A 27,354-nucleotide genomic window follows, 5' to 3' on the forward strand; every position below is an offset into this window, starting at 1 on the left:
TTTTTCTCGAATATTGCCTTGTTGAGTTGTGATACCATTGAAGTAAATGAGCGATATGTATGTATGTGGCTTTAAGGGAAGAAGTACCAAAATCAAAACCTTGGTGCGTTGATCCATGTTCCAGTTTTGGCAACGCTGCTCGTGAGCTTGAGTGGACGTGATACAAAATTACTCACACGCTCACAAAACTAAAGGTTTTCAAACATTTTATGAGATTTGAGAGGGTTTTTTTCAAATGCAAAAGATGTGTTATGGAGCTTGAAAACATTTTTTCGATTGAAAACAGTATTGTAGATTCAAACATCAAGTAGTTCCAACAATGTTATTATGACGCGAAGACCTGATCTTTCGATTAGGATAACTAAATCTATATTAAAAATGGCCGTAACTGAGAAAAGTACAAGCAGATTTTCATTTAGAACTTTCACCGCGGAAACGGGAAAATTTTGGAAAACGATAGCCCTTACAAAAATTTATAGAAATCATCGGTTTTCGAATTATGTTTCCCATGTTTTGTCTGCTTGTCGAAAAGTAGCTTGTTTTATACCGCTCAGCGCGCTTGGGACATTTGACGTGAATTGGCCCATATACATATCGCTCATTTACTTCATAAGTGTCAAATTCCAAAAATCACAAATTTTGAGTTAAGTAAGCAGAAATTGCCGCTACCTCTTCTTTTGTGTTGCGTTTCATAGCTGCATCGATTACCACGCCAGTCGTTTCTCTTATCTGAAATCTACCACATATTCACATTTTTGAGTAGTTATAATTTTGCTCCACATAATTTTCTTTATTTTTTTAATTTTAAGAGCAAAAATTGTCCAACACTAAACACTATGTGGTCACAAGTAGGGACACGATATCGAACCGAAAGTTTCAATAGTACTCATTTAAATTATCGTTATAAAAATATCGGGTACCCATTAATGTCGTAATAAAAAGTCCCGATATTCCAAATATCGATACAAAATTCATAAAAATTAATCTGAATATTGGTGTCTTTTAGTAAGGACAAATTTTTACATTTTGGAATTTGGAAAATTAACTTTAAATATTTCAAATATTACTACAAAAAGTTGTATACAAATAGTCTTGCACAATTCCTAGAGTTTTCATTTTATTTTCTAATACTTTGCCATACAAATGTATCATTATTTACATTAACTTTGTAATGTACATTTACGATTCGATACGATACAAGTGTTCTGGTACTCGATTCCAAAAATTATCGTTTGAAAACTTTCGAGTAAAAAGTATCGGTATCGAATGGCAAAAATATCGATATGGTATCATATCGTATCGAAATTCGTGTCCCTAATACCATGTTCTGACCGACAACGAAAACACTTTGAAAACGAGTTTTGGAATTGTGGGCTGAATGAAGGCTGTTCACACCGGCTGTTAGTGTTTTCTTTGACATTTCTTACATCCGCTGATTGCAGTTTTGCTACACAAAAACAAAACCAAAATGCTTTTCCCACATTTTCTTTTCATTAGCAACCTCTTACTTTCATTCTTATTTTACTTTGGCCAGCCAATTAACAATAAATACGAAATAGACGTAGCTGTTTAGCTCATCTGCTACGAAACTGCTGGCAACTGTTGAACCCAACAATTACGTCTTAGAAACGGCTTAATGAATATGCTGCCAAATGAACAGCTGATAAATGTAAACAAATGAAATTGCAACAAATAGAGATAGTTGCGCCGATACTATTTAGAATTCAACGCTGAGCGGCCGCCATGTTGAAAAAAACGTTCAATGTTACAATGAATTAAACAGTGTAAAATTATATAGCAAACATCTTAAAAACATATATCTAGAAACGTAGTATTATTATATGTAAAATATTTTAGTTACTTTATCACGTCAGTAATATAAAATATAATAAATTTGTTTGCAACTGCCACCTAACAAAGCGGCGTTAAATATAATATAAGCGGCATAAGTCTTTTCGATCAGCTGTTTAGGCTAAGCCCAACACGTTGAGTTCAGGTAGCGTAAAAATTTTCCGCTGGAAAAAATGGCGGAAAGTTGCCAACTGTTGGGCTGAGCGTAACTACCCAACTGTGCGTTTCTAAGACACACAGCCAACGGTTACCCAACAGCTACGACTTATGAACGCGCCCAATGATGATAAAATATGACTTCCACTTCGATAAATAATCGAAAAAAAACTAGGGAAGACACCGATTGGAATGAGTGGAAAATGAGTTTTCAAGTAGTTTTCAGTGAAAACTGGTTTTCGTTTGACAGATTTTACATGGACGAAAACACATGTTTTAGGTCGAAAACCAGTTTTAGCAACGAAAACACTATCGGTCTTTAGATTTAAAGTGATTTAAAAATAATTTATTTTTGAGCTATAGGTCGTATGTTAAATAAAACATTAAACGTTTTTCTGCTCCAGTCGACCGGACAAAGCTAATAGTTGCTGAAGATCTTAAGGCCGAAGACGAAATATTTACCAAAATAAAAATAGAAGTACATAAATAAAGCAGAAAAACTTTTAATGCTTTATTTAACATACGGCCTATAGATCAAAAATAAATTATTAAATTATATTAAACGGAAAATAACAAGAACAATAGTGATTTAAAATTTTAATATTAGAAATTACATTTCTGCTTAAACGTTTGCCTGTAAACGCTGTGACTACTTATGTATGTATTACTTCTGGGACTGTTATACTAATGGCGCATTTTTAGACATTTTTAGGTTGAATTGTAATGCACTTAAATAAAGAATATACTTGTTTGTATATTACGGTGTCCCAGAACATAGTGAGATAAAGTTTTTCTGAGAAATTCGATATGCATACCCGCAATTTTTTTCTTTTCGCACTAAATGACATACACATACATATAGAAAGTTTTATTGCTGTAGGATGGCGAGTACGACTAAATTTAATAAGGCAATAGCAAATTTGTGTTATTTCCCAGTTAAAAGTGAAATAACACAAATTGGCTTTATATCATTTCTGTTTGAGCAATAATATCAGCTTTTAATTTGTCAATTTTTATTGTGGCGAATTCATATTTATTTCAATAGTGTTATTGAGCTTTGTACCACGATTTGATTGGTAGGAATAATGGAAAAAGCTCAATAACACTAATGAAATAAATGTGAATACGCCACAATAAAAATTGACAAATAAATATATGGGATGAGCCTGCCCTAAAAACTATGCAATAAATCTATTTCATGTATGGAATTAACAATAGCAACCACGCTGCCAAGCTTTAATAGCGGCGAATCAGCTGCACTTGATAGTAAATAGTAGATCGAATAGCTTAGGGTTTACACCGGACAATATTGTCAAGACAATTATGTCAAAATCATGTGTTTGTTGTAATATGAATTCGCCGTGTTTACAACAAACACATAATTTTAACATAATTGTCTTAACAATATTATCTGTAGCTCGTTTCTGTAACAATTCTCTACCAAGGCGAATTGAGATATGAATTCGCCGCCCTGTTCTCTACTGCTAATTAGTAGGTGAGAGTGACGTATTTTCTCTACCAGTAGAGAAATAATCGGTAGAGAAAAGTTACAGAAACGGGCTATTGGTGTAAACCCTAAGTAAGGAAATGGATTAGCAACAAAAGCTTACGGGGTATGCATAGCTCAGTGGTTAGCGCTTCTGAGTTTGCACATCGATGACGCATTTTCGATCCCTGCCGAAAGTCTAGAAAAACGAAGTCTGAGGAGGTGATCTCCGAAATAGCTGCTATTTGAAATGGACACAATGTCAACTGACTCTTTTGCCGCTCCGACTTTGTTTTCATGGCCATCTACCGCATTTGGTATGGGCTTTATGACCATTTTGAAATAATAATAATAATAAAATGCCACTAGTTCCCTGTGGAAAAGCTAAAGCAGTCAAGATTCAACAAAAAATTAGTACATGAACAAGTTAACTGGACGGAAATGTGTGAAAAGAAAAAAATATATGCCAGTAGATCGACATGAGGTTTGCACCGAGACCCACGGCCTAGACTTTCCTCATCTCTTCTGCAGATAGCGTCAAACCCAATGAGAATATTAGTTGCTGTCTATTAATATGCCTAATTAGACTACAGAATCCTGAATTGATAAATAGGTAGGTAGGTAGTAAACCTATTGTGTTGCCATAGTTTCGAAATCTCACTAGGATCAGCCAGGAACGGTGAACCCAGATGCCGCAGCCTGCTTTAACACAGTGCACGGCATTTACACAGGAGCAGTGATGCCACATTGTGGGTAATTTCCCTATTTGAGGGATATTTTGCATCAAAAATTATTGGAAGGGAAAAAAGGGACACTTCATATAAATAAGGGATTTTCTTTTGACGCAGTTATTGTTGCATAATTGATCAAAATTCAAGAATATTCGACATTCTTACGTAATTAATCGTTCTGAAGATGTGATGTGGAGTGAAATGGTATATAATTGTTAAAAAGTATAAGGACAATTTCGAAAATTTTCTTACGTTAACCAATTGAAGCGCTGAGTAAGAAAGAATCTTTTCAGTTGTAACTGGTGTTTCATGTAAAAAGCGGAACAAATTATCTGATGAAATGTTAAATAGCACATGAATGTGCTTCAATTTTAAAGTCACCAAAAAATTCTTTTAGGCCCTTAGTGAGTGAGCAAAAAAATGAAAGGGAAAAAATGAATGAGTGAAAAAAAAGCAGAAAAAGGGGTTTTTTCTTAACAGCGGTCGGCCCTCGACAGGCAATTGCAAACCTCCGAGTGTATTCCTGCCATGAAAAACAGCTTCTCATAAAAATGCAATCGCCATTCGGAGTCGGCGTAAAACTGTAGGTCCCTCCCGTTTGTGTGACAACATCAAGGGGACCACCACAAATTGGAGGAAAAGCACATATGTGTAAGCGCCAAACTATTATTATTATTTTATATGAATTTTACTTCTTTACTACTGAAACATGTATATGTTTAAATTCGTTGGGAATTTTGTGGGATAAATTTTCAAGATGTGGGTAATTGAGGGATTTTTTCCCCATTTCCGTGGGATATTTAACAGAGAATGTCTGGCATCACTGCACAGAAGATGTACGGCCGCTTCCTCCTCTTCGTAGTCCTTACAGTTTCTGCAACAATTTCGGAAAGGCACGCCAATCTTTTCTACATGCTTACCTATTAGACAATGCCTGGTTAGAGCCCCAATAAATTTAGATATATCCTCTCTTCTAAGAGATCCCATTTAGGCCAGGTGTTACTGAAAATTCGACAAGTTCGACTTTGATTCCCACTTTCTGCAGCTTGTTTGTATGCAATCTACATAAGTAGCAGCTTGTAAGTGGCAAATAGGGTTGCCAGACGTACTGCTTTTGGGAGTACACGTACTCCTTTTTATTGCAATGTACTCCCTTATACTCCCAAAAAAAAAAATATATGGAAATGTACTCCTTTATTAGTTTTGTACTTCTTTTCTTCTCCTTTTTCCAGCTATTAATATTTTATCATATACAGGGTGTAAAATAATAACTGCCGCACATTTTTTTTTTGTTTTTAATAAAAGGGACCTTTATAGATTTTGCGAAAATTTTATTAATTCGTTTTTAAATTTTAACCTTCATTTGGGCAAGTCTTCATCGGTTACTTTATTACATATCTTCTGTAAATATAGGCTAATTTCCCCCATTTGGGTCCTTTATACTCCGTCTTTTGTCCAACATAAGGCCTCATACTCAGCAATCGAAAATACTCCAAACCGGTGACTAGGAGGGCAACCAACCCATACAGACGTGAGTGCCGCATGAACTTATGTCCCAAAGCTGGCAAATGCAAATAAGGATTAAAATTTTAAAACTAATTAATAAAATTAATGTAAAGTATTTACAAAGTTAACAATAAAATACTCTTTTTCGCAACATCTATAAAGGACCCTTTTATTTTTCAAAAACCTGTGCGAAAGTTATTATCTTACGCCCTGTACTTTGCCATTCATATTGTGGCAAACACTACTTAGTAAGCAAAGTTAAGTGTGATAGTGAAAAGGTGTAGGCATGGTCGTAGCAAGGTAGGTGCAGAGCGCTCGGGTATAAAAATCAGAAAATATTAAATTAATTATAAGGCTTAAATTAAAAAACTGGCCATATATTCAGAAAGAGTTTGGAATTCTTTTGTAGAATTTAGTTGGGGAAAATTTCCTATAAGGGCGGTCATTGAAGAGGTGGTGAGCGAAGGGGGAGTGGACGTAGCACCCCAGACCACCTAGGCCCCCTATGGGTCCCTAGGGACGCCTTAGAAAAATCGCCAAATATCACAATTGGGTGCCACGCCCACTCCGCATTTGATCACCATCTCTTTAACGACCGCCCTTATTGGAAAGCCAGCCCATTTAGTTATTTATTTTTAACATTTATTGTTGCTTTGAAAAAGATTTCTAAAATATCTTTGTTTATTTGTACCTAATTAATGGTAATTTGTAACAATAAATTGCACAAAAAATTAAAAAAAAAATTGTACTCCTTTTTTAGGTCTTGTACTGCTTTTTTTCTATCGAAAATATAAATGTACTCCTTTCTCAGTTTTAAAATCTGGCAACCCTAGTGGCAAATCACATACCAATGGGTTCTTTACCTGAAAGGACCTGCTGGGTCGTGCCTTGCAAGTTCATCCACCATGCAAAAAGTGAGTAAAACATAGAAAAGCTCAGAGCTTTTATTGCAGCCTGGTTATCACTAAATATGAAGACGTTTCTTCCCATCATTTTGGTTCTTAGATTCTCAGCAGCCTCCATGATAACTGCAACTTTTGCTTGGAATAGGCGGCGGTAGTCTGGTAACCTACAAGATATTTTCAAAACAAGTATTCGTGAGAAAACGCCTCAATCACCCTTCCGTAGAGTTTCGAGCCATCTGTATAGATGGCAATAATATGAGGAGGAGTGTTAATATCTTCTATCCATGCCTCCATGCTTGGGATTCTTGAGCTGAAATTGCTTTCCGGAACTGATAACGAAGCCAAACGGTATATACTGTTCGTAATGAAGCGAAATTTATGTAATAATACAGTTTCCCTGGGCTTCAGGTTTACACTGCGATGCCTCTATTAAGCGAACAGAAGCGAGCGCTGCCATCTGCTGTCCTGCCAAATGCATTGGCGAAAAATCCAGAGTATCGTTTGGCGTGGTTCTGAGCGCTCCAATTAGGCAGATAATACTGGACCTCTGATCTTGATGAGTACTCTGAGACTGACCCCTTTTTCTAATGCCGGACACCATACTATCACTCCATACTTAGTCGAACGACTGCTATAAATACCCATCGACAAAGCCAGGGACTAAGGCCCCATTTAACGCTGAATTATATTCTACTTCCAGTTCAGCTTCTTATCTAAAATAACACCTAGAAATTTGGCTTTTGTAGGACGCCTTAAGCGGATGCCGTTTAGCTCTCGTGGAGTCACCGAAGGCATTTTATAACATATCGTAAAGACTACACCGGGTGGACCACCAGGATATATTCCGAAGCGTTCGCTGCATTAGCTCGCATTGCGTTTGCGGAAACTTTCCCCTGAAGGCGAGTGTAATGTCATCTGCCTATGCAACGAATCTTTCACCTCCGACGGTTAGATTCCACACAAGTGGTGAAAAACAGCCCCTAGGAGGTACCCTTCGTCACAAGCCTCGAAATTTTTCACGCTTCCAACCTCGCCTTCACTAATCTAGAGCATAGTAGCTGGCCGATAAACCCCATCAGTGAGTTATCACCCTATAGCCCTCGCCGCGTCAGTTAAAGCCTCAAGAAGTACGCTCCAAGCTATGGAGGGTAGTCTTCGTGGATTTACCTTTTCGGTGTGCATGTTGGTCATCAGACAGTCGACGTCTGTCGATGGTGTCAGAAAGGAAGCCGCTGTCAGGAGGAAAGGCTGATGTGCCTTAGATCCTTGGGATTAAGGGGTTAATATGCGAGGCCTATCCGGCTTTTGGAACAAAGGAAACCGTGACATTTCCCCATGCCAAAGGTGTGGGGATGCCTGTTATTATTCTAGGTTTCTCTTTTGGCTGGCTGATTAGATGTTGCAACCTCCTCAATCTGGATCCTGTTTGACTTGCGAAGTGGGTATTGATGTAATAGAGGGTTAATTATGATTTCATCTTATATGAATTAAGAGCCTTTAACGCCGCCTCTGATTCAGCTCCTAAACTCTAAAATATTGCTGTAGTATCGAATACAGCTGGTCTTCCATCTTTCAAAATAGCATCCGTTATGTGGTGAGCTGCGGTACACTTTCTCGGAAGAACTGTGGACTGAATTTGACCGCAACCAAAATACAAAACAACGCCCAACCCAATTTACAAGCACTGTATCTACTACATGCAGGGCCGGGTTGTATATGCTATCGAAGGTGGTAATTAAAAATCACCCTCAATGTTAACAAAAATACCCAAGGCGAACTCTTTTTTGGTGATCGCATTTCTTTTTTCTAGCAACTAGATTCTTCAGAGCCTGATCAAAAAATTTTCCCACCAAACAGGCATGTTGATGAAAAGACAAAGGGGGAGATGAAAGCGCCTCCCTACGATTAAGAAACTCAACAAGTCTCTCCAGACACATTACAGGATGAAGGACATAATGTTAATAGGCCTGAAGCTTTTTGGGCTAGTGTAGTCATCCTTTCCAAACTAAGGAGTCAACTATTCTCAATTTTACGGTCACTAACAGAAGCTCAGCACCTTCTTTGATTACAAGGGGTATAATACCATCCAAACCGTCGGATTTAAGGCTGTCAAAGAATCCAATAGCATATGTTGGCATCTTTTTTCATTTTAGTTCTGCAACAAACCAGTTATGCATGGAACAGTAGTCTTTAGCCAATGACCATTAAACCTTGCTGTATTCTTGATGGCATCCCGAATGATGATGGTGTTAAACTAAAACTACGCTTCACACTAGCAAAGTTATCAGCTAGTTTTAAAGGTTACGCTTTTTTCATGCTAAACATCGTACATACCTAATGTGAATGATTTAGTACTGGTCACTAAAAGTAAAAATAATCATATTCGCTGGAACTATGTATATACATACATGACGACTGTCGAATCGTTTCAAAGCTTAATGAGTATAGATTGTTTGCACAATTTCGCCTACGTCACCTCTGCGGTTGTTGGGAGTCAAGTGGACATGGTGCTGAATAATCTGGTTGAGCGTGAGTCGAGTAACCGCATAGCGTGCTTAAAGTACGTGCATATGTAAATATGTATGTATATAGTAACTGAAAGCTCCATCCATCTATCCATATGCATACGATTCGTTAATTTTTAGTTTGCAACTAATATTTTGAAACTCATTACGATTCAAGGTTAGACATTTATCAGAGATGCTGACAGCAGCACCAAGAATAAAAGCTATACAAATAAATAAGCAGAACTTGGAACTTGACAGCTCATAAAAAACGGTACCGTAAAAAAAATGAACCGAACACATACATACATATACATACATATATGGATATGTGCGTACATACATATGTACATTAGGGTGGTCCTTTAAAAAATCAAATGAAAGATTTTTTCAGTCTCACCCCCTCAATCGGTAATACCATAGTCGAAGATATCATATATAAAGTTTTGTCCCGATTTGAGTCGGTTAAGACGTCTTCATAGGGTAATCTGAAATTTAACGCCCGTGCGACACTCCTTAACCGACTTTAATCTGGACCAAAATTTATATGTGATATCTTCGACTATGGTAGTATCAATTTTGGGTATTAGATGAAAAAAAATATATCTTAATTTTTTGAGTCTCCATAGAAGAATCTTGTGCGACACGCCGTCTCCAATCGGGACCAAAATTTATGTGTATGTGTTATCTTCGACTATAGTAGCATCGACGTACGGATTGAGGCTTAGGAAATCTGATGTAAAAACTTGTTTCTTACATTTAAGGACCACCCTAATGTACATTGTATGTAGCAGCAAAAAGTAATTAGACACAATGAGAACCAACTCAAGATATGCTTGATTCACATAATTTCAATTTTTTCTAAAGTTAACGAAGCAACTTTTAAATTAAAATTATTAGTGTAGTTTTCAAAGAAGTACTTATTGAAATTTTTTAGTGCATTAATATTGTCAATGAATTAAATTTTTTGGACTTTTCCAGAAACCTTTAGGTACAAGTTAGGCAGAGAAAATGTTGTAGACTTCTTACATTTCTGTCATTCTAATATGTAAATAAGTATGTATATGTGTAGAAAGCGGTTTTTGGTACTCAAATTAACTTCAGCCAATACTAAAATACGTAGATGAACAGCTTGGCAACGGACTGATGCGTAGCTGAGAACCGGTTGAACGGTATCAATAACTTAATTTTTGGAATTCTCATTAAACTTAAATATTGCAGCTAAAACCAACACAGACAGGTAATGCCAACCATGCCATGTTAACATAAATAGAAACGCAGACCTGTTGTTAATAAATACAAAGCATTTACCTATTAAAAATGGTACATCTAGTGAGAAATTTAATTAAAAGGGAACTCCCATTCTCAATGGTGAAAAGCGAACAATACTTAGGGCCGGTTACTCAATGTCTGGTTAACACTAATCTGCGGTTAAACATCGTTACCGACGTCTTCGACTCCATGCATATAATCGGGAGTCGGTTACGTCGATAACGATGTTTAACCGCAGATTAGTGTTAACCAGACATTGAGTAACCAGCCCTTAATGTTCTTTATCTTTCTTTACAAACCTATATTCTTGAACAGAAATACTAGTTTTAAAAATGTCGATAAACATCGTTTGTGTTCGCGCACAATGAGCAATAGGGTGGTCCAGAAATGCACGTGAAAAAGTAAAGTCGCTATTTTTATGCCCTCACCCCCTAGGATTGTTCTATACCCCAAAAATATACCCCTATTTTTGATGTGTATACATCTTTGATTTCGGTAGGGGTAAAATTTGCGAAGGTGTAACGCATAGCCCAGTAGAAAATTTCTAAGGGCTTAGCATGTGTATGCAGCAGAAAATGTATAGTTTCATTGGAAGCACCCTGTGTTAACTTGCTATTGCAAATGGTTGCTTAGATTTAGGCATATGCAATGCAAGAGAAAATGCCCAACAACTAAATTTGACTTCATATTATACAAACTCCGCGTATGCATACGACTATGTACCTATGTATATTTGTATATACTTAAGTTTGTATGTACATACATATGTATGTATGAATTCATTTTTGTAAGTGATTTTGATATTCGTAGCATGGTTTTAGGCATATGCACTACAGTAGTGCAGAGCTTCCTAAAGTGGGTTCCATAGAAAAGTCACCGGGGTTCCGTGAAATTAATTTTGGTATGAATAAGCACAGCGGTCGGCAGTCGGTTTGAGTTGCACACGGAAAGAAAAGTTCTATAAACATGACCTAGACGCAATTACCTATTTTCAAGTATACATACATATGTACTCGTAGTTGGTATGGTTGGATACATTAGCGATACATTCACACTTTCTTTTTACTAGTGGGACAAAATTGCGGAAACCTTTTATAGAAGAATTTTGTTCAAACTCCACCACGCTGTTGCTATGATTACTGGTAACCAATGTGTAAAAGATTTTTTTTTCTGCCGCGGTTTTTTGTCGAGTTATACTAGTTTATCTAATTCACACTCATGATAGACAATCAAAAATTACTGACCTAATAGAACTTTTTCCGTGCGTTTTGGTGGAAACTATAATTTTTTGGTAACATTTTTTTGTACAAAAAATTTGCAATAAAATAAATTTTATTGTATTTTAGAAACAATGTACCATCTTTTTCGTAAATGGCATACTTCGATAGCTTATTTTCTAAGCTTTCCAACGATATATAATTTGTATTGGGCGTGGAAAAGGACTACACGTTTTTCATCATAGAACACACTCGGGTCCGCCTGGCATTTTTGTCGGCAATAACAAAAGTTTACAAAAATGAATAAATTGTCCAACCAGCGACATTTTTTAAAGCATTCTAGTGTTAAATTTCCCGCTACATCCGAATACAAAAATAAAACGTAAGAGAGTAGGATAGATTTTGAGATATACACATCGGCGTAGCCAGAATGAAATTTTGGGGGGGGGGGACTCTACCCTATTAAGCTGGCATTTCAGGGTACTATTTTATATATATATAATAAAAATTTGAAAGTTAGGGGGGCTCGAGCACCCCCCTGCCCCTTCCTGGCTACGCCCATAAATATACATAAGTGATTTTCGGGTTTTTGAGATCTGAAATAAGTGCACTCACTTAATTGCAATTTTCTTTGGATGCAGTTGGCCCACTGCAAGATTTTTGTATGCGTTTTTATGAATAATTTTCCGTTGAATCCGAATACGAAATCAGAATAGAGGAAGGTGTAACAGTTTTTCAGATTTAGCCAAATTTCGCGTTGTATTTTTCTTTGGATTCTTAAATAAATTAAATTAAAATCTCTTTTTGTATTAGTAAAGGCTGTTTAATTAGCTATCAATGCTTCAACTAGATACGAAATTTAGGAGCTATAAATTGATTTATCGACGGCTTTCATAGCTTTAAGAAAAGATTTGAAAAAATTCTCTTTCCCTACACACATTTGCAGGGTTTGGATTTTAACCTTCACCAGCTCAGAAGGTTTTTATAACATAACCGCTCAGAAGAGTCTGTTAGACTCCCTTTTCTTTTCTGTTGCCACATCTAATGAATTCTACATGGTTCCTTCCTTCCCAATGTATTTCCAACTACATCCTTGGTTTTCGCTATAATCTTCATTCGATTGATCCTCATCTGTGTCATCTTCAGAAGTTAGTTCTGATGAGGCATATTCTTCATCTCAACAAAAATCGTCATAATTTCCTTCAACGTTTTCACCCTTTTTTCGTAAATCTGTTGAAATTGTCATATCCATTGCATTATCCTCTATAAAATACTTACAAGCATTTATGAATCAATTCATTGCAATTCTAATTTTATGGAATAAACATGCATTTTTTAAAGACTCTGCTAAGCTTTGGTGTCGCAGTTTAACTGTTTCAACTTTCTTTATATTTGTAGTATTTTTTAGGTAACCAACTCGTATGGAACCTTAGACCATGGCAAAGAGAGAGAGAGCTTCGAAAGGGGTATGCGGTTTAAAGGCCTACTGAAGTCTGCAGCGTCTGTTCACCATATGTTGCGTTGCGTTGTCTTTGTAAGGCAAAACGAAGATATTACGTCCACATATGGGATGCCATGGCCGTGGAAAGGAAAGAAAAGTAAAGCCCTGCGATATCTACCACTGCTGTAATTTAAAAGATCGTAAGTTTGGTGTTGGATTTCCGCATTTAAGCAATCTCCCGCTCATTTGCGCCCATGTGCCATGCCATATGCGCCATCTACCGCGAGATTTTATTCTTCTTACTATTTGACACTACAATAAAACTGCGCCTGGCAATAGCCCCTTGCGCCAGTTGTTCAACCCAAGAGGCAGGTCCATCTGCACTTAGTACTTCTAATGTGTTCGTGGGCGCCTTTCCTATCGCTGTCCCCTCATGGGTGTTGATTCGAAAAATCTTATCACCGAGGCGTCACCATCCATGGGTATTTATTTTGTTGATAATTTCGTATAGTTTGTCCTCAGTATTCGACTGTACAAGCTTAAACCCATTTAGAGTATAATAAATATTTGCTGTTACCAATAATGCAGATTTTTTGCATTATTTTAAAGACTCAGCGATTTTTTTGCACCGACAGCATAAACTCGTCGTAGAGTATCTGTATGAATCTTAATGAAGGCTCTCTACGAATGTCGAATTTACTTACGTAGCTATTCGGGTTCAGTGATAGCATTATTGCCGATATCACGAAAATTGAACCTACGATGGATTCAGTGATAGCACATATGAATTCTTATCAGGCGTGTTGTGTGAAAGGCTAAGCTCGCCATTTTCTAAAAACTCTTTGAGGTATTTTTATGCCGGTGCAACAACAACAATTTGCGTACTGTTATTATTATGTTATTGTTAACCCCAAAAAACATGACGGATATTATGTAACAGGCAAGTTTTTTGAGGCTAGAAAAAAACTCTAGCGTGATGGAGAAAAACGGATTTAAGATTCGTATTCAGGGCACCACAACACACGGGAGTAGGGTATTTCTGTCAAAGTACATGACCCTTTTTTTTGGTCTGTGTAATTCGTCAAACAAAACCAAAGTGAAAAATGACCTTCCATTGTAACGGTTCTCTACAGATAGTGAATCAAATTGATTCGTATTTCCTGTATGCTTACAGTGTTGCCAGGTCTTCGGCATGAGAAAACGTCCCTCTTGGTCTGAAAAAACGTCATTTCCTACCCAAAAACGTCTTTTTCAAATATATGCACAAAGAATTGTTCTTATTAAAATTATATTGCATACAATGGTACATATGAACGTAAGGTAAACTGGTTTGAGATCGTTAGTATAAAAATCATTTTATACATACACTTGTGATCAGCTGATTAAGACATCGATTTTGGCTGTTTCTTTTTTGTTTATTTAATGTTTATTATTTTTGTATAAAAGCCTGGCTCATTATATAACAAACAAAATATAAATCCACATTTCAAACTTTGTGCAAAATTATGAAAAATCTGCAAAATTTCAGCTAGATTTTTATCTCTTTATTAAGAAGGAGCATAGCAATATTTCAGCCGTTTTACGTTCATTACATTTTCAAAATAAGCGGCCCCATGCGACTAATTGTGTCATTTTCTTTATGCGTTTCAATAAGGGTTAAGTCAAATAGAATAAATATTTTTTGAAGCAGCTGCTTCAAAAAACAAAACTTGTAAAGATTTATTAAGAAAATAATTCAAAATCAAAAAATACAAGATTTAGTAACCGAGAAAAAATACTGGAAAGTTAAAAAACGTAATTTTGTATACAAAAAACGTCCAAACGTCAACAGGATACAAAAAACGTCTAAATGACGTTAAACACGTCAACCTGGCAACGCTGTATGCTTAGGCAAATGTAAGAGAACAATTTAAAGTACATACTTCTCTCTTATATATAAACTAGGGGTACAGCATTGCAAAGCATTTACTAATCCAAACCAAAGGTGCCATAGTATTTTGTTTGTTCTATTTGTTGTTAGCCACGTCACTTTTGCTGTTAACAAAGATTTTCAAAGACGCCACATTGTCGGCCCACGTTTGTATATTGTGTATGTCATCTCCCAATGCGTTCCTAGGCTACGAAGTCTTTTGTGTATCTAATTTATGATGAACACAAAACCGTTATATAAACTAATCAATTTCCTTCATACAAACAAAAGGCAGACTCCTACATTTTGTGGTGTTTAAAATCAGTTGAGCTTCGACTAACCGGATGAAAACCGTTAAATTGTTTAAAAAGTATGTATTACCTGCTCAACGAAACTGCGGGTTTTTATCCGGTTTTTTGTGGACAGATATTTTTTAAAGCAACCTTTTTATACCCTTCATAACCAAGAAATGGTATCATAACTTTGTTCCGATGTTTGTAAGTACCAGAAGAAGAGGAGATAGACCCATGAAAATGTTTACTTAAATTATCAGAACGTCGAGCTGAGTCGATTTAGCCATGTTCGTCTGTCTGTCTGTCTTAGCTGTTCGACTGAAATTTGGTAAGCGGGTGAATTTTTATAGAGTATGTATTAATAATTTGTCGGAACAGGCAAAATCGGAACGCTATAACATATAGCCTCCATACAACTGGTTGTTCAGATATGTGCTAGCACCGAGCAGTTTCGTCAGCTACACACAGATTGTTCAGATACAAGTTTTTGTGAGATAACTCCTTTATGTAAGCAGCTAAATCATGATGGCTTACATACCGATCATACACAGTAGTGAAAATCATTTAGATCGGTGCTTTAAAAGGTATATCTTTCATACCACTGATTGTTCAGATATGATTTATTTAGCTCCTCTATCTATGTATGCAGTGAAGGTACACATATTGTTAAACTCCCAAACTAATTTAAAACGCAGTAATCTGTTGAAGTAAAATTTTCTGATGTTCTTGACAGGTATGCAACCTTCATCATAGCCGAAAACAGCACTGCCCTTACTTGTTTTAATTACAATAGCAAAATCTGACTGTGATTAATAACTTGAATTTTATTTGTTAACTTGCCCATTATAAATGTCAATCGATTAGTCAACGCGAATAGCATCGTATACCCATACATATGCACGTATTTATTTACGTACATATACCCAGTGAAAATTGGCTTGGTTAATAATTCGAAAATGATTGGAAAACCAATATTTTTTCGAGTCTCACCTTCGATAACTAATGTGGAATAGGTTAGTATTCGATTCGAGAACTAGGCAATTCTCCAGCAAAAGAGCACCTTCGTCATCCAATGTATTTTTCCTTCGTTATGAATTCGAAATCCAGCCCATTATCGCACTGGAATTTTCATGAGAGTATGATTTTCTTAAATTTCACTTCGAGAATGAGCTGGATTTCACTTTCTCTCTTGTTACTATGGTTTTAGTTTTTTTTTTTTCGAACCCATCTCGAGTGTACTTCCAATAAACTATGAACGTTGGAAAACTAAGGTTGGTTATGAGTTCGTTTTCATTTCGATATGCATATTGGATATCGAAGGTAATTTTCGAACGTTCGCCAAAATGTTTATAGGGTAGATATGTACGCCTAAAGATTTGACTAAAGACTATCCAATGGCATTTGTTTTCAAATAATTGAAAAAAAAACATTGCCAAATGGTTCGGTCTATCGATTGATTTAGATCATGGTGGAATAATAACAAGGTGTTGTCAGTTGCGACGTGTTTGTTGTAATTTTGACAAAGTCGGCATGCTTATTTGCAGTGCTACCGATCTTAATTTTTATACTACTATTCGTTGGGAAATAGTATCCAAAATGTTCCATTTTAGTAATTCGTTTTATCGCGATTTTTAAAGAACTTGGTGTTTTCAGAACGATATTAATATTTAAAATTGATGGATTTGTATAATTTTTGTCCTCAAAATCTAAAAAAATAAAAGATATCGTGGTTATCAATGGAAAAAGACGTAAAATACGTTTTTTATATTAAATAACTTTTGCTGAATTGTCATAATATTGAGCCAAATGAACTACTGATACACTAGAATAGAGTGGCTGCATGGCTAAATTAGGAATTCGCTTATATTATCGATATTTATGTGTTTTAATGTATTTAAAAAATCGTTTACGGTCTTATAGTAAATTGGCTTATTTTGCCGCCTTTACTTTTTTAAAGTTACAAAATATGCCCAAGCTGTGCGGACGGAGCTGCCGATACAAACATATATTCAGGCTTATAAGCCTGTAATTATACATTTATCTACATTTAATTTGAAATAGTATGCACCAACGGATTAAAAGTAGTAAATAATTAATACATTTTCTACTACTTTAAAATGCGTGACCGGAATAGACCTGCCGAAAAAGTGAGGTTAAGTAACTGACAACACCTTAGATCAGAGAAGGTCTTCACGGGTGTACGTGCGCTGCTAATACCATCGGTGAAAGTGTAGATAAAGCATCAAACGTCAAAAAAATTTGTCGTGGAAATTTTACATAGTAAAAACCATGGTACAAAAATAACAGGTATTGTCTTCCCAGAGAGCGCATATTCCGATCTGCCTGATCCGATCTGAAAAACATCATTGTTGCCCACACTAAAAGGTTTACTGTAACGGAAACGGGATATTTCTATTCACCATATACCATATATGTCCGTGTATTTTTTTTAAATAAACCTTCTTTCAGAGAAATTTAATTTGCAAAAAATAAATATTTGGTTAGTAAACAAAACAAAAATTTGTATTGCTAAATTTAATCCAAACGTTTTAAAAATTTAATTGAGCGACAATCAAAAGCAAAGCCACCTTAAAGTAAAAGAACCAACATTGAAATGCGTCAAAATGAAAATAAGGGAGCACGAATTTCTATGTGAAGCAAAACTCTCTGGGAAGACAATACCTTTAATAATTGTACCATGAGTAAAAACCAACCTTATTCAAAGCACTTAATTTGGAGCTGATGTGAGCATGAACTTCCTGAGTCCGCTCTCGGCGTACGATAACCAAACTTCATAAGTCACTCATCATGCCCGTGGTGGTGTATGGTGCAGAACCATGGAGAATGAAATGTCCGATGAGGCGGCTCTTAGGGTTTTCGAGAGAATGATTATGTGGAAGATTTACGGGTCGTTGCGGTTGGCGAATATCACAGACGAGCTGTGTTGGCTGGGTCATGTCGTACTAATGGACATAAACGCTCCAGCTTTGAAAGTATTCAACGCGGGTTGCGATGCTGGTAACAGAAGAAGTGGAAGGCCTCCTCCGCTGTAGAATGCCCAGGAAGAGAATAATAATATATTTTTGAGGTTGCTCATCTTCGGTGAGTATCCTTAAGGCTCACTTAATATACATGCATATGTATAAATGGCTACCTGGAAATGAATGGGCGGGGTGTTGGAAAACTATCGATAGTGTATACTAGGGAAGTTGCGCATGTGGAGTTTTAGACATCCGCGGATGGGGATGCGAATGCGGATGTCAAGTATTTTTAAGAAACAATTAGAATCTACCATAATGGCGGGATCGTTGTTTAAACAGCGCTTACAAGCCAAACGAGATGTGTGAGGTTCTCATTTCTCATTTTGTAATTCATTTTTAATACTTTCTTCTGCCACTGGTTTGAAAAATTTGTGCTTATAGCGAGCTTAATAGGTGGATATGGAAAATATGTTATTATTTTCCAGGAATGAAAATTTTGAGCAAAATTCTGTTTTCAAAGCCGTGGCTGCCAGCCGAATTGGATCAGAGTATTGTTATTTAAAAAAACACAAACCCCGTTTTTTTATAGGCATAAGAATTATTGGAATTACGATGATGAGGGTCTCAGATAGTTACGCAATTCTTATCTAATTAAAGGTCAGACCCTATAGCCATTTAATTATTTGAGCATCGATTCTCTTTATAGCCAGACGAGCCAGAGAAGGAGCTTGCTCTTTGACTTTAAATAGCAAAGAAGGCAGACGTAGGGGGGCAGTTTTACACCTGCCAAGGAGCCAATGTATATCCCTATGAAAAAATATTGCCCGACAAAGAAAACAAAATTACTGTTTTTTTTTTTGCTAGAAATAAATTTCCCAAAGAGCCCCATTTGAATTGATTGAAACGAATATATGTATGTAACGTCAAAAGCAAATCACGAAAATTTGGTTGGGAATTACAGTGCACACTCTCTTCTTTTTTGTCTAGTAGGTTTTTTTTTAAGATTGGCCCAAAAGAATTATAATAAATAAAGAAACCAGTGCAGGTATTTAATGCATACAAAACAAATATTATTCAAAGTATTATATTCTCTTTGACGTACATCAAAGGTCTAGTAGAAGTGGGAACTCATATGACTGCCCATTAGTAGCTCGGTTATATAGCTTAAGAAACAATAGGGCAATTCATCAAAATGCGTAAATGCCTCGTAACCATGTAATCCTCGTAAACTCGCGAGGTTTACGCGTTTCCATGAATACCCATAATATGTTTAAAGACATTTTTATCAAAGTTAATAAATATGGCATCTGACTAGTTTTGTTACACAAATACTCCCAAGACTACAGGCAAAAGTATTGGCTACAATTTGTCATTTTGTTTGCCAGATATACGTTTTATCGGCGCACTTGCAATACATTCGCCTTCGCAAAAGCTCCGCATTGATTATTGCGAATGCGAATGTTGAAATTAATGCGGAAGCTCCGCGGTTCTTCTTCTTATTTGGCACTGTAACCACCTAAGCGATTTTGGCCGAGTTCAACAAAGCATGCCAGTCGTTTCTTTTCGGTGCCGTCTGACGCCAATTGGAAATGCCAAGTGCAGCCAAGTCCTTCTCCACCTGGTCTTTCCATCGCAGTGGGGCCTCCCTCTTTCCCTGCTACCACCATCGGGTTCCGAGTTGAATACCTACAGAGCTGGTGCGTCGGTGCCAATTCACTCCGCAGTTGCGAATGCGAATATTCGCAACAACTCTGGTGTATATATTCGATTGTTTCGATAGTGATAGTGAAAAATATTCGATACTATCGATACTGTCTAAAGATTTCTTATATATGTTGAGATATAACACAATCTCCTAAAACTGTTTGTCATTTTAAATTATATCGGCCTGACAAATTTTAAATTGATTGGTGAAACTGGGCATAACATTTCGTAAATACGCACATTTGATAAAATTTTTTATGGTCCAAGTAAATTTGGTATGTGATATGACAGATCTCATCCCGTCTGTAAATTTCTTCGTTTCTTTTTTTTACTATACATACACATCATACTCCATTTGCTGGGCTAATATTTCTTCTTGTGTCAGTTTCTCCGAAAAAACATAGATATGTATTTTTTTTATATTATTTTATTATTTTTATTAACTTTGCCAGCCAAAGCCAAAGAAAATGAGAAAATGTTCTCAAACTTTAAGCGGGAAAAATTCATCCCAACATCATGCCAACAAAAAATACTAACGGGACACATATGTATGTCCCATAAAAACAGTAGTCAATTTCAGAAGAGAACTAAATGGCTTGAGTGCAAGAGTACTGCACAAAAAACCATTTCGAACCATTATCTGAACCCCAAAATACCAGATGGGTGATATTTAGCCCAATTCCAATACGTAGATTCTATTTTAGTTATGAGCAAACTTCTGCCGGGACGTATGTGTCCCATCCGGATCGAAAGAGTTAATTCCAAAAACTCCAACTCTTCTTCGCTTTTCTTAAAAAGGAGTATTTTGGATGTTGTAAATTCATCCTCAATTATTATACATAAAGAAGGGTTTATGAAGTATACAAACGTCATTTAGATAATTTAAAACCGGCAAATCTTTTTTCAAAATCTGCTTTTAAATCATGTGAATTATTTTTTTGTAGCCATGGAAAACGATGAAATATTATTTTTTTGAGATCATGAATGAAACGACGTAGTTTAGCTTCAAAACTTAAAATAATTTGCGACAAAGCAAAAACAGTTTTATGGTCCCCTTGTAGAGACAAATTAAAGTTTTGCAATGTTCCATTATATCGGTAAAGAGCATTAAGCCAGAAAGCCAATTTTCATTCTCCAATTGCGGGTAATCTTCCGATCTCAATTTGCATATATGTATTTTAAAAAGTAATATTATTTTTAAATTGGCCCCATTTAACTTGTTAAATGAAAAAGAGCTTTTTGGAAAACACAATCGTCCACATTGAACATTTAGAGTTAACTTTGACGGTTGATTGATTACCAATAAAAATTCGAAAAAAATATTCAAAATCAAGTTTTTGTGTTTCAATTTGTTTTGTGCGAATGTCTACTTCATGATATTAACGCATACGGATAACTTAGAGATTTCAAAAGTTTAGTTAGTTTAGTTTAAGCGCACTTGTGCACAAGGGTATATTAATTTTATTCACATAACGGTTGTTTGTAACAGCCAAAACGAATCGAGATAGATATAGACAAATGTATACATAAATGCTCAGAATGAATAGAGAAGTCGATTAAGCCATGGCTGTCTGTCCGTCCGTATGTCCGTCCGTCCGTCCGTGTACACGATAACTCGAGGAAAAATTGAGATATCTCAACGAAATTTGGTATGTAGGTTTCCATTAATCCAAGGTAGGTTGGTATTGAAAATGGGCGAAATCGGACCGTAACCACGCGCACTTCCCATATAACGGTAATTTCCAGAAATACGAAAACTGCGATATTTTAGTAACTACTGAAGATTATTCACTCAAAATTGATATTTACAATAATTTTCAGACAAAAAATAAGAAAATTATAAATTTTTGGAAAATGGGCGTAGCCGCGCCCACTTATGGTTACATGTGCATATCTTGGTAACCGCTGCACCAATTTCTTCCAAACTTGGCACATCATACTAAATGGCCGAAAATTAAAAAAATCGGACAATAACCACGCCCACATCCCATATAATGGTAATTTAGAGAAATACAAAATCTTCGATAAATCAGTAAATATTAAAGCTAATTTACAATTCTTTACCAAGAAATCCGTTTATGGTAAAATTTTGGAAAATGGGCGTAGCACCGCCCACTTATGATCACATATATGTATATCGGTAATCGTTCTACCAATTTGTACCAAACTCGGTATGGTTATTGTGCTTGCCGCATAAAAGCAAAGCGTTGAAAATTATTGAAATCGGACTAAAATTACGGCCGCTTTTTATATAACGGTAAATTTCAGAAATACTTGAAACTGCAATATTTCGAAATTTAAGGACGCTTATTTACTCAAAATTGATACACCCCGGCTTACCATCTAGCGGTAGGTTTCGGAAAGGTGAAAAAACATATTTATTACTGCGCCGGGTATTTAATGTTCGGCTCCGCCCGAACTTAGACTTTCTTACTTGTTTGATAATTTTTAATATTTTTCAGAATATAAATTTTTTGAACATTGGCGTGTCAAATGAAAGCTTTTGGGTCTTTCTAATTGGCCGCAGCAGAAAGCTTTCTGATACAACTCTGCGCTGAACTGGTTTTCAAACGAGTTAAATGATTTAACTAGTTCAATTTTTCAACAACAATTGCTTGCGATTTATCTTGTTTATGAACATGTTTTGTTCATTTCACTGGTTCAAGCCCATTTAACATGTTTAGCTCGTCAATTTGAACGTAGTATAAAAAAATAGCCAAAATGCAAGGAAAAAGAGCTGCACTTTGCTAAGCAAAGAGCCGCGTTTGTCCACGTTGAAATATAATGTTCCAAACTTTTAATTCTTTCTACAATTTTCACAAAAACTACTTAGTGATGTTAGAGCCGATCTGAGGCTTACCTCACATCGTTAATATTAATTCTGACTTTGCAATTCAATAGTAAATTCTTCTGTCAAACGTTATACAATGCCAGCATTAATATCACTGATGACAGTTAAGTCTTAGGTGGATTTTTATATCATAATCTCGTTTTGGTGAAAAGTGCAGATAGAGGATATTGAATATAAGCCCGCGATATGTGACTCCTCTATCTACATATGTATCCAAAAGTAGCCGAAGACAGCGTCGCTCTTGCTTGTTTTATTTACCTAAATCACCTAGTTTACTTACCTAAATTATTCCTTAAAAATAATTGACATCCGTATTCGCGCCGGCATCCGCGGAGGTCTAAAATTCCACATTCGCAACAACCCTAGTATATAGATATCTTACGCACCTGCAACATCATTATTTTAGGGATATCAAGAAAAAATCTTTATTTTTTAACTGGTGCATGATTAATGAAACCTATATAGGTATGTACATATATGTATATATTAGCGTGGGCCGAAAATCCGCATTTTTTGAATTTTGATTGGCAGTAGCTAAAATTTTGTTTATTATGCTCTGAAAACAATTTCTGTGAAAGATGGAAATTTTTGGTCAATAACTTAGGCTCACCCAAGTCCATCAAAGTTCAAAGTGCACAAAAAATTAAAATTAATAAATACACGAATAAAAACATTTTTTTTACTAAAATGCAATTATCTTTAGAGAGAATCGAAGTAAGCTAAAACAATTTTTTTTAGCATTTGAACTTTGATGTACTGGACCGAGCTTAAGACTTGAGAGAGCTAAGGCTTTGACACATATCGTTTTTAGAGTATAATGAACCATATTTTTGCTTTTACCAATGAAAATTATAAAAAAAAGCGGATTTTGCGGCCCATTTTTTTACATATTTAATACCACATTGATTTAATTGTTTCTTGAACTATTCTCGATTTTTAAAAAACTCAAGTTATGAGTAGGGTTGCCATCATTTTCTAAGATATTTATAGTACTTAAATAAAAATCTGAAAAATATAGTACTCTTCTAATGTATACAATTGATTTAAAAGAAAAAGTAAAAACGATTTTATTGTACACATCTTTTTTCTTTAATATGCATTGCTTTTAAAAAAATACATTTATTTGCTCCTTGGTATTGGAGGCATAGCAAAATCTCCATTTTCCAAATCAATCAAACGCATAGGAAAAGTAGACACGAAAAAATAACAATACATTGAAATTTACATAGCAAACGCTGGTTATAGCGTTGCCATGTTGAAATATTTTTAAAAAGTTATCGATAACTACGGTGACCATTCTTACCGATTTTGGCGGGACAGTACCGATTTTGAGAAAATTGTCCCGCTGAATATTATTCTAAAGTCGGGAGTATAAGTGTTTCGATTATTCATATTTGTACCGATTATGTTCCAATTTTCAGTGTTTTCTTTATTAATGTAAACTGACCCAAAAACAATTTTTCTTACTGCCCGTCTCCACATGATAAAGTTTATATCTTGATACATATGTCAGAATATAATTTGCCAATGGAGACCGCTCATTGCTCTTCAAGAGCAATATATATCAGAGCTTATATCTTGCCATCTATTGCCGGCAATTTGGTAGTTTGACAGCTACATGTTCATTTGCATGAAAACTTCGTGGCGGCAACATTATTGATATTTTAATATAAAAGCAAATATTGAACTGTTTTCTTTTAAAATATTTGTTATTATGTAATTGGATGTAAAATAGCCTATTTTCTAAATTTTTTAAGTGATTAAATCCGGCAAAAATACGTTTTAGAAGCTATCTCATAGATGCTTATATCAAGATATAAAAAGCCCACACAAATATTGCCACTGATATAATTTATATCTAGCAATAAATTTTATCCTATGGAGACGGCCAGTAACAAACGAAGCAGCACATTCGTTTTCACAAAGAACATAAAATATAGGGGAGTCATAAACATAGCCAGCATCTTTACTTTCTATGATCTTTTGTTTTGTTCTATTCTGTCAAATTGGTAGTCTTCCTACTATATTGCAGTCTATCACTCTTGGCTGATTTTTTTGTAAGGTTTTTATATTTATTTATTCAGTTTAATCAAACTTTTAGGCGTTTTAATTAGATTTTTTAGAAACATTCCGGGTATGAAGTTTTGTATTTTTTTTTTGTGGAAGGTATTGCTCAAGCTTTATATGGAAGAAAATACGCGAACAAAAAATTTGCCAAAAATAAACGGTAAGTCCAAGCTACTTCAAATTTGCACATTGAATTGAATGGGTATACTCAAAATAATTCTAAAAAATCTGTTTAAAATGTTAAAAATTTGTATCAGCATTTACTATAATTCAAAGTTTTGAAATTTTGACTTCCATAGCTTTTTAGATAGTAAGCTAGATTTACAAAAAAAATAATAAGACTTTTTTAAATAAAGAAAATTAGCCAAAACTTGCTAAAATATATCTTTTTTATTTACATTCTCGCCACAGTATATATTTTGTGTATACATACATTTTGGCGATAACTTTTCAAATTTTTTTCTCTTTTGTTTTAAATATAACTGCATTAAAAGATGTTTTATTAAAAAAAAAAAATTGTGTGTTCGGATTCGATGCATTACAAATGTTCCGATTTTTGTCCACCGAAATCCGGTCACCGTATTGATAACAAGTACTACCAAGCTCGAAAATAGAATCGAATAAAAAAGTACTTATGTAAGAACTTGCTTCCGGAAAAAAAGTATCGGGGGTTCACTAGTGCGTACTGGAAAAGATAAATATGTTATTACATACGATGGGCGACAAAAGTCTAGGTACGGAGAATTTTTGGCTATGAATGCAGTGTTTTTTAACTCCAAGTTCTTTCGCTAATGTTTTATAAAAATAAAATTCATGCTACAAAAAAAAATTAAACTTCTAAACGTTGTGCACTTTTCAGGAAAACTCAATAAATTTCCATGCAGATTTGCAACTTTTTGATTAGGTTGGCCAGAAAGATTTTGAGTATGCAGTTTCGTAGCCCATTCAATTTAATTCAATAAAGTGCAGGTTTCAAAATGCTAAAAATCGCTATGATTTTTGGAAATGTGTTTATTTGTTGACGGTGCTAGGCCCGAATATGGGAAAATTTTCCAATACGAAACCAGGCATTCGAAAAAAAAAATAAAAAGGAAGGGGTGTGTGTAGAGCGGGTTCCCCTGATTCTAAATCCGAAAACCACCCCTCCGAAGGCTTATAGTTTTTAAGTAATCTGCATTTAAAGTTGCAACAAATGTCGCATTCAATCTCATTTTTTGCTTTGTAGACCAATCGAACTGAAATGTTGGTGCTGCCACACATAACAAAAAACGCCCAAAAAAAAAACACTGAAGAAGGGAATCAATAAGAACGCACATAATACGTTTTCTTTTTCATTATATATCGATGTATTGATTTAAAAAAAGCGACGCAGTCTAAAATAGCGCCATTATTTATTAAAAATTTCAATGATTTACCGAAGTATAGATTTTTATGAAAAAGGCGCCGCGGGCGAAAATGTGTAATAAAAAATGACGATTTGTTATTACAAATTTTCATTGTGGTTGTATGGATTTATATAAAATAATGCGCCTCAGGCGAACATTTTTTTGTTACAAATTTTCGTTATTTATCGAAGTATTGATTCTTATAAAAAAAAGTGCCGCATTATTTATTGCGCGATTTTTTATTACAAATTTGGGAAAATTTTCCAATAATGGACCAGGCTTTGAAAAAAAATGAGGGGGTTTAGAGCGGCATTTTGTGATTCTAAATCTGAAACCCCCTCCGGAGGCTTATAGTTTTTAAGTAATTCGTTGTTAAAGTTGTAAAAAAAAGTGCAATTTAACCTCACATTTTCCTTTGTACATCGAGTGAACTGAAATTGCGGTGCTGCCACACATCACAAAAAATGTGTAAACGAAAACGTAAATAATAAAGTGGACATGTACATATATGATTTAGCTTTTTTATTGGATATCGCGCGATTTTTTATTAAAAATTTTCAAGATTTATGGAAGTATTGGATTTTTTAGAAAAAAGCGCCGCAGGCGAAAATTTGTAATAAAAAATCGCGCGATTTTTTATTAAAATTTTTCAAGATATATGGAAGTATTGGATTTTTTAGAAAAAAGCGCCGCAGGCGAAAATTTGTAATAAAAAATCGCGCGATTTTTTATTACAAATTTTCAAGATATATGGAAAAATTGGATTTTTTAGAAAAAAGAGCCGCAGGCGAAAATTTGTAATAAAAAATCGCGCGATTTTTTATTAAAAATGTTCAAGATATATGGAAGTATTAGATTTTTTAGAAAAAAGCGCCGCAGGCGAAAATTAATTAAATATATGTGCATAAATAAGACCGTAAAATTAATATTTTCCTTTTAGCCTTCAATCCCGTAATGCATCACAAAGTATTTTTGGCTAAAAAGAACTATTAACATTTTCAACGATATGGCACCTCATTCATGGCGGCCATCGCTGAACAATTGTGTGTTTACTATTCTTTGTGAATAGAAAAATATTTTAAGAACACTTTTATA

This window comes from Rhagoletis pomonella, unplaced genomic scaffold (genome assembly GCF_013731165.1).
Source record: "Rhagoletis pomonella isolate Grant_MI unplaced genomic scaffold, Rhpom_1.0 Rhpom_scaffold_00007, whole genome shotgun sequence".
NCBI classification, from domain to species: Eukaryota; Metazoa; Arthropoda; class Insecta; order Diptera; family Tephritidae; genus Rhagoletis; species Rhagoletis pomonella.